The 9,889-nt window shown below is 38.8% G+C and overlaps 1 long non-coding RNA gene across 2 annotated transcripts in view; it reads left to right on the top strand.

Annotated features, from left to right (window-relative positions):
* Positions 1-7,945, top strand: part of LOC123782170 (uncharacterized) — a 218,955-nt gene extending 211,010 nt beyond the window's left edge. For both annotated transcript variants that reach the window (XR_006776927.2, XR_015723759.1), the window contains one exon: positions 909-7,945. This is a non-coding gene — a long non-coding RNA (uncharacterized LOC123782170). The remainder of the gene's footprint in view (positions 1-908) is intronic.
* The last annotated feature ends 1,944 nt before the right edge of the window (positions 7,946-9,889 follow it).

The raw sequence follows: 9,889 nt of genomic DNA on the forward strand, positions 1-9,889 counted from the left end.
CATCATATAAAGTTTATTTTCCCTGCCTTTCCAAAATCCGTGTACTTGAAATAACAAGAATATATCCATTCTCATTTTCCATTTAAGAGGAATGTGTCACATCTTAAAATTTTGCAATATATAAAACAAAAAAAATGTATATGAGTTATAGATACCACTTTTATGCCCACATATGGTTGACCACTTGAAAAGTCTTATTCCTACCTAGGAGAAGATAGGAGCTATGTTTCTAGATTTTTCCCTTCAGTCAATAATTTCCAAGTAGCATTCTCCCATATAGTCTTCTGAGGCCTTGAATGCTGTGTACGCGATGCAAGGTTAGCGATTTGAGCAGGTTTGGTAAATAGTGAGTTGCTTTGTGAATTGAGTGGTAAAAACCATCACAGTTACTCCAGATATGAGCCTGTAATTACACTGCTCTCCCTATCACCTTATAGAGTAGAGAACTGTATTCCATGGGGTTGAGACCTTGGAGACCTTGGAGGAGAGGTAGTGAAGATTAGAAACAGGAGTCTATCCAGGAATGGCATGATGGGTGGATCCAACAATGGTGTGAGTTGTGTGGACAGCAGGAGGGCAGTAGGCGCCTCCAGTGTGTCCAGGCTGTCAGGGGGGAACCCAACAAAGAGAGTGTGCTTTATATACAACTTGTGGAAGGGTTTATAGAACAAAGAGAAGCCCCACATCGAGCTCCCTTTGTGCTGTAAGGAATCATATGGTCAGATGCTACCCCTGAGGTGTTGGCCCCTCCTCACTGTAAATTTATTGCCCATTTTGCCTGATTCTTTACTAAAACACCATGTGTCTCCCAGAAGTAATACTTTATCTTTCAAATGCCTGTCATGGCAACTTTGTTCCTCTCCCAAAGTTCCTTTCACACTATAAACCACTACTTCACTTCTTTGCAGTGTTCCCTTCCCTGGACCTGTACTGAGGCTCCGTGTGAATCTCCAAGATCTCCCTGCCTTCATGCAAGGTTTGTCATGCGCGCGCAGGAGCCCACCAAACTGCTCCACCTTCCTTTCTGAGTGCCCTGAGTGGACTGCAGTTTATCAGTGTGCCAGCTTGTTCTCAAGCCTGCTGTAGTCCCTATAGCACATAGATTAATGTTTCCTCAGAGAGCCAAGAAGGGACATAAACTTTTCCTCCTCAAAAATCTGCCAGAAATTTCAAAACAATCTAAAAGTGTTAAAGGTCTATGCAGCAAGCTTTTAACTTCTTCCTTTTGCAAAAGCTTACACCTCAGCTCAGGGGCATTTTCTTACCACTTCTGCTGCCCACATCCCTGTGCACACACTATTGGGCATTATTATATCCATGCACTTCTTCCTGACTGCTGACTTAAGTCCTTCCTACATTTTCAGGGTCATGGGTAGAAAGGTTTTTTTCAGGAGCATTGTTTGGAAGCTGGGAGAGGAAAGTTATATAGGGAGGGTGACATTCTATTACACTTATGTTTTTGTGGTCACAAGGGATCAAGACCAGATAGAAATGTAAAGAAATAAACAAGTCCATGTTAACACAGCTGTGCACAAGGGTATTCCAGAAAGACCTGAGGTGATCCAGGAAAAGGTTTGGGATGTTTTCTTTTCTTCTTCCACTGACAACAAAATCTACTGTTCCCTTTTGAAATTTTTGGGGAAGAGATGGCAGGTGGGGAGGTTAGAGCTAGATGTGTATACTGCAACTGTTAACCCGAAAGCACAATTGATTTGCCACTATTGGTCTAAAAATAAAATGGGAATGATCCAAGTGAAGCTGAATATAAGCTATGATGTAGTTTCCCTCCTTTATTACAATCTTTGGCTACCAGTGATCATTTTACTTTTCCCTTAGGGAATAAGAAAGACAGAGGAGGGACAGGATTCACTATAACATTTAAATAACCTTGCTATGGTGCTTGTGATAGCCATCTCAACGTGATGTCATAAGTAGCTGGTGTTGCCCTGGCAACACTACAATGGTAAACAAAGATGTTTTCTGGATGGCTTGAGGAAATGTGTCTTTTATACTGTCTCACACCCTCCTGACCCCAACTCCCTACCATGGGTAGAAAACATTTTCTTTCCTTTTGCTATAATTTTTCCACCTTCGGATAGAATAAGTGATGTGAGACACTTTTCTTCCTCTGTTTATTTTTATATTCCACAATTTTACAATGCTGGATATTTTGTTGAAACAACCACTCAATTTAGAGAATATGATATTACATATTGAATTCCAAAATCCCCTGTTGTGTGGCATTGCTAAAAATGTACAAGGGGACATTCTGTTATGTGAAATCTCAGGGTTATGACAAGTTTGACAAGATGAGCATGAATGACCTTACCTCATGTGACCACACAGCCAAGTCTACTATTGAGATTCTCAAAAACAGATAAGGCAGATGAGGAATGGCTCTCGTGAGACAAACGTGGAGCTGCTGTAACTGGAGTAGAAAAAATTAATCTAGGGCATTTTAAAGCATTGTTTAACGAATAAAATAATATGATGTGAAGAATGATAGAGGACAGGCAAACATGTAGGTTTGTACTCTATAGGCTTCACAATAAAGCTTGCAAATCATTATTGTTTTGTAAAAGCAAATGTACATTTTAAAATTCAACTGGGAAAGGAGGATGGAAAGAAATTAAATATGCCAAAAAAAAGCATTCATTAAAGTGTTTATTGGTGAACTGTGGCTGTTTTTCATGAGCCACCTATACCTATTCTATATAGAAAGACAAAGACAATCCTCAAAGGTAATGTTCTTTGAGATCTTTGCAACATTTCTCAGTTAAGAAGGGCTATCTCCCATGAAGTGAAGGGTTTCTTTGTTTTTTTATATTAGGTTAAAAAACAAGATATAAAGCATGTCCTTATCAGGCACATTAGTATGGATAGCTTTCTTATTTCCTATTTCCTAGGGAAAATTAGATGCTTGGTGGGATATGGGAGCAGAGGGGGGCACACTTTGGGGACATTGGGAAACAATGGTTGGGACGTAGAATTTGGGTGCAGATGAGCCTGAATGATCCTCATCTAACAAGCCTGGTTCAAAGCCTATGATCTGGAGAGAAACCATCCAATGGGGAAGTAACTGGGACCAGTGTTGTTACAAAAACACTTCTGTTCAGGATAAAGCAAATTTCTCTGCTTGCTGAACCATAGCCTAGAAAAGTAAAGTTTAGTATTTACAAGCTCTGTTTCTCAAACTACCGAGAGCAAGTTTCAGGACTATAAAGAGAGGAAGAGAAAGGGAGATTGGCTTGGCATTTGAAAACACATGACCCTCACTGACTATCTGTGTATGGCAACTAAGAGGTTGCAGGAAAAATAATACAGTGATGGGTATAGCAGAGGGGAGGGGAGGAGGTCCATGGAGATGAGAAGAAGGGAAAAGAGAGACAAGAAGTAAAAGTGGTTTCAAAATTTGATTTTTCCTTTATCCTGTCTCCACCTACCACTTCATGATTGCTGTAGGTATATAGAGTACCTTAATTTCTGAGCATCTGTTCATGCGGTTTGAATTCCATATTCTCTAAGGGAAATTCTGTGATGCAACTGAACATAAAATGCGTTGCAGAGCTATTAGTCACAGCAGAGGAGGGAAGGGGGTCTCTTACCTGAAGTGCTGCTTTGGAAACATCGTCTGATACTCCTGCCTTTCCTAATTAAGTGCTATCAACACTGCAGATGGTAAAATGATGTATATATTTTCCTGAATTCCCTCAGCAAGGAAGCTGTCAGTGGGGGAGTGCAATAAGAATGATACTCTTTGAAAAAAGAGAAGGTCCCACTGGAATCTGTAAACTTAAACCAAAGTAAATAGCACCTGAAAACTATTTTACAAGAGTATATGAATCTTTGACTTTACACTAAAAGATTGAGAATCATAAAAAAGAAACATGTTTTTAAGGAGATTTAAAAGGAGGAAAAGCTTTTAGTCTGCCTCTATAGTTCTACTCTTCTCCATCATCAGTGATTTAGCAAAAGCCAGATAAGTACATAATTCCTAAAGATTTTCAGGGAAAAAAAATTAAAAATCATGCTACAGTTTTGATAAAATTTATCATCCAGAATGGGACATTTCAAAACTCTAAGGAGGCATTTTTTTAAAAGATCTTATTTATTTTATTTAGGGAGAGAGAGAGAGAAAGCAGTGGGGGGAGGGGCAGAGAAAGAGCGGAAGAGAGATTCTCAAGCAGACTCCCCAGTGAGCAAGGAGTCTCATTTGGGATTCGATCTTACGACCCTGAGATTATGACCTGAGCTGAAATCAAGATTTGGATGCTTAACAGATTGAGCCACCCAGACACCCCTCTAAGGAGGTATTTTACAAAATAATTATATTAAGACAACATGCATAACCCAGGAGTGTCCTAGGCAAACTAGACAACTAACAGTACTGGCCAATCTTTCTGTACCTCTGTGTTATAGAAGTACACAGTTGGTCCTGGAACCACTGCTGCAGATCTTCCTACAGACTGGAGGAGAAGTCACTGTGATATTACTCATTGTGTCCCCACACTGTCAGTCAGAAAGCTGAGTCCCAAAAAAGTTAAGTAACTCTCTCATGGTCCTGTAGCAATCTATGCACCATTCTCTCATATCTCATAGAGGTAGCCTTCCTATCATTCCTAGAGTGCCAGGAATCTTCATTATTGGCTCCCTGAGACTAATTAACAACCATAACTGTAACACCCCAGGGACACAGTTTCAACAGTGTGCTTTTTTTTCCTTAGCACTGGGAACTTATAAATTATACTAATTTTTCTAGGACTCAGTGCATGATTGTCTGAGTGCTGTCATATTCTTAGTGATGTTCAATTATGAAGTTATAATATTTATTTCTTGATAATAGGTGATAAACTAAATACATCTTTGAATATGCTCATGGAGATGAAGTCTTTGAGCCCAAGTTAAAGCATTGTGATTGTCAGCTCGTCATTGTTTCTGGATGGTGTGTTCTTTTTCTACTTCTTCTTCTTCTCGAATGGAATTTAATTTTGTTCATGTGTAGAGAGAAAAAAAGGATGTCTAGCATTTAAGTCTCTTTGCACGGCTAAACTTTCTCCTCTTAGAAGCAACCAGGAATGAAATCTGCAGAGCAGGAGCAGAGTAACAGTAGGAGCATGAGGGGCAATGCTTAAGCTGAGTCTTGAGGGATAGATTTATGTCAACAAGGGCTTTCGGATGCTGTATGTACAGACCAAAGCATTCAGGAGAATATTGAAAACCAGGAGTTTTTGCAGGGTGGGTGGAGTATTTGTGGGAAATGGCACCAAAGAACCCTGCATAATGTGCTAAGGAGCTCAACTTTATTCTGTGTCCAGTGGGGGATGATTGCAGGACTGTAAGTAGGAGAGAGATGTATGGTATGCACCTTTTAAGAAGAAACTCAGTGGCTTTGAAAAAGCTAGATTGTAGGGGAATGTGACGCAATGCAACATAATGCCTGAAAAGTAGCGAAGAGACTCTGGCAAAAGCTCCAATAAGAGAGGGCAAATCTGAGCTAAAGACCTGCCTGAGAAGATTGATAAAAAATGGATGGTTCAGCAAAAGATTCAAGTATTAAACTGATAGGACTAGGTTTCTGAAAAATAAAAATATGTAGTGAAAAGATAGTGAACCACTTAAGGGAGGACTATATTATGAAAAAATGAAAGAGGAGAGGATGACTAACAGATTTCTAGCTATACAAACAAAATAGTTGGTGGCGTCCTAAAATGAAGTTATTACTAGAGAAGGAGGGAGTGTTAGTTGGGTGTCAGTAGAATAATGAGTTACATCTAGATATATTACTTTTATGTTTTCATGGAACATCAGACTCATACATCCAGAAACAATAAGTATCATCAAGTCCAACTCCCTTTTCTTTATGGGAATGCTAAGATTCAGAGTAATGAAGTAAATTTAGGAAGATCACCTCAAGTCTTACAGGGGTGGTATTAAAACACCAAGACCCTGAGATTTGATCAAGTTTTGCTGTATCTCTTTCTCTGAACCAAATTCTCCATGTCATGCCATTATTTATTTGGTTGGTTAAAAGGAAAGTTGGTTGAGTTAATTAACATTTTAATTTCTGAAAACACTTTGCCTGAGTATTGCTTTTTTTCTAAGTTACTGCCTTGCACCCTAGCTTTGTTTTGGCATTAATTGTCTGCATTAAGAAATTGCATAAATCCTGCTTCTGAAGCAAAGTTCTGTAAGGAAGATGACACATCTCTGTGATGTCAGGGGTTCCTGAGAGGGTTTTCTAAAAGTTTTTGCTGAAGGCAATAATATTCAGTCTGGGTGTCCCCATTTCCTCTTTTTGTTTTATTCTGTGCAGCTGTGTTGGAAGCAAGCAGAGGAAGTAACCAAAAGTGGATCTGGATTAGAATGTTCTCAAACTTCCCTTTCTAGCATCTGTCTTGCTATGGGGCAATTCAAACAGGAGGCGACCTCACAGACAGGCCTTTGTCAAAGCTAACAGTATGTTTTCCTTCTGAGAAATGCCCTTTTGCCTAATGTGGGTTTTGAAAACTATTGGTCATCAAAAGTGGAAGTGTTTGACCCTCATAGGGGACCACTGGGGCTGGTAATGTCACTTCTTCCTCAAAGTGAATGCAGATGTTTGCAGGAGGGGATTGATATTGAGAGAAAGTTTTTTAGGCTCACATAAAAATATCATTAATAAAAGATTAGTATTTTTTAAAAGAAACAAAAAACTTATGGCTTGTTTTTCAGGCTTCAGTAAGAGTTGTCTATAGAACTCCACAGGGTATTTTTCACAGGCTGTTTCCAAATTTATGATTCCAACAAGATATTTATTTAAAGATACAGTGACTCAAAGAAGTTTCTTTGGTTATTTTGTTGTTCCAGCACTAGTAGAAGATAGAACATTTTGGGGTATTAGGTTAAATTTTAATCAGTGGTCTGCATTTCCACAATTGCATTTTTTTAAAATATCACAGCATTTTCCAGATATTTACATTGGTTTCTCTTTTTTTTTTTTAAGATTTTATTTATTTGTTACAGAGAGAGAGAGAGCACACAAGCAGGGGAGGGGCAGAGAGAGAGGGAGAGGGAGAAGCAGACTCTCCACTGAACAGGGAGCCCAGTGTGGGACTTGATCCCAGGACCCTGGGATTACGACCTGAGCCGAAGGCAGACACTTAACCAACTGAGCCACCCTGGCGCCTCATACACTGATTTCTTACAGTGGCTTTGTTCAAGTGTGATTAGCCAGACGTGACTCCCACATTTTAAATGCTTGCTGTGACTTTTACCTTGTAAGTCTTATCACCTCTGCCTTATTCTGAATTACTGCTTAGCCAGGAAAAATTGCGTGGTTTTTTGTTGTTGTTGTTGTTCTTGTTTGGTTTTGCTCTGTTTTGTTGGCTATAGTTAAGGCAGAGCTAGATATTTATGTTTGTTTAATCCATGGCCTTGTTGTCTTTGGACAAATTATGTAGCCAAATGCATATACATGAGCATATCCACCCTGAGGAATGTGTCTACTTCAGGGGGTTACAGTCTTAAGCTATGACAAGTTCTCCAACTTGTGACACCCAGGTTATTAGTCCCACAATCACTGTAGTCAGGAAGTTTCCCACGATCTGTTTCAGGGCTTAGTGGTTAGGATTGTGTCCATGTATTAGCCCCACTGTGAATGACATACTTGCTAAAATGTGCACCAGTGTCTTTGACCTCCTTGATCACATGAAGGAGGGGAAGGAAAGAGAGAGAGGAGTTAAGCTTTGTGACTCTATGATTCCCACGAACGTTTTGCTTGTTTTGTTGTTGGAGCACTATAAGGCAAATGCTACTCACTTCTTTCAAGAAATCCCAGCTGCAGAAGGAGTTGCTGACCACAACAGAGGTTGTTGCCAAAACACTCTATTGGAGTGCTATTGTGGCCCAGAAATAGTTGCAAATAAGCAGAAGTTCTCAGAAAAAAAAAAAAAAAAGGAAAATTAAAGCTCATGGCTCATAGAAACATTTTAAGATAAAAAGGAGCTTTATCTCTGGTTATGTGTATGTAAACGTAGTTCGTGGGTTTAGGGACTAGGTCTGAACTATTGTTCATAGTATTCATACCCTTTTGTCCAAGCAGAGTTAGGGAAATATTTCCCTTGGCTTAGATGAAATCGGGTGTCAATTGGTAACTTTGTAATATTTTATTTTAAAAATTTACATACTATTAAAAAGTAAAATATAGTTAATAATTTGGTTATGTTGCTCAGAGAATATAAACTTTGATATAATAGCTGTGGGCAGAATGTACAGCTTATTCAGTTGCTTTTGTACCATTCCATGATGCTATTTCTCTGTGTCATTGGGATAATTCCTTCACATTCATTGTTTTTAGTTTACTGTGACTCAAAGCATGTCATTAATCCTAGGCTGTAAATGGAATATGGCAATGTAGAGGAAAAAAGCATGTGGTTGGATATATCAATATTATTGCTTCAAGCTACAGGCATAACCCTCGAGTGATGGCACTGGTGAAGATTAGGATGAAGAGCTTCTATCATAGAATGAGTTATAATAAGAGAAGTTTTTGTCCATTTGGAGACTTTTAGTCAATCAACAAATAACACTCTTTTTTTTTTTTCTTTTCTGAGCTTGGAACCTATTGAAAAATAAGACAAAGTCCAAACAGAGAGAGACTGAAATAATAGTTTTATTCTGAGTAAAAGCTGCATCAGAGAATATAATTTAATATGTGGACAAATGGGTGTCTAATATCTTTCTTTACTCTTCAAAATGGATTTGATCTAGCATTAAAAAATTCAGGCATCCCACTTACAGGGTTGGGGATAGCACACATGGTTGAGAGCAGAACATGCTGCCCTCTCTGTATAGGCAGCTATCTCCATGTAAGGGAGCACAACCCTCAAGAAGCTTCTCCCAAACTCCCTTCACATTGACTTATCCTCCCCTCGGAAAGTATGGGAAGGGAATGAGGAGAAAGGCCAAAGAGCAGGAAATCCCTTGTAAAAATATAAAGTAAAAGAAGTTGAGCTCCCCCTTAACATCCATAAGCAGCATAAAGAGAGAGGAGAGTGTGAATTATAATTGCTGAAGAGAGAAAGGTCAGCACCATAGAAGTTCTAGGAGTGAAGTAGATAAGACAATGAGCCTACTGGGTTTAGGGGGTTAAAAGTAGGGGAGGACAAAATCAAATGGAGAATAGAGACCAGTGTTTATGGCCACTTTTGCTGATTCAGATGGACAGGTGAGAGACTGAACAATACATTTGACAGATTTAAAGGGGTAGGAGAACTGTAAGACTGCCAAGTTCAGTCAAGGGGGAGATCCTGGTTGACCTTGCTTTCCTGAGATTTGGAACCCCAAAAGGCTGCACCCTAGGAAAAAGGTAAACTGAAAGTAAACAGGTTCTAATAGAAACTGCAGCTCATTTTAGGGTCCTTTTAATCCCTATAACTGAATTGAGGTTATCCCAAATTGCAGATACTCGTAGGCACCTGATAGAAATGAACAAAAATACTTCCTTATGGAGTATCCTATCCTAGTCTTCAATTTATCTCTACAAACAATATTACAAATAAAATGTCTGGCACATAATTTTTAAAAATCCATATACACAAAAAGACAAGATAACATGAATAGGAATGAATGGAAACACCAGACAATAGGAAGAGGTCATCAGGGTTTCAGATACTGGTGTTTTCAGACATGGACCTTTAAAATAACTATTCTTTCTATTGTTCAAAGAGAAAAGAGACAGAAGGAAGAATTCTGGCACAAAAAAATAGAAACTTTAAAATCTAACCATACTGAACTTCTAAATTTAATACTATAGTATCCCAAATTAAAAACTCAGTGGATGGGTTTAGTTGCATATTAGATAGAACTAAAGGAAGAATTGGTAAAATGAAATATAGATCAGAAGATGATA

This window comes from Ursus americanus, chromosome 1, assembly GCF_024610735.1.
Source record: "Ursus americanus isolate L20-20 chromosome 1, mUrsAme1.1.p, whole genome shotgun sequence".
NCBI lineage: Eukaryota > Metazoa > Chordata > Mammalia > Carnivora > Ursidae > Ursus > Ursus americanus.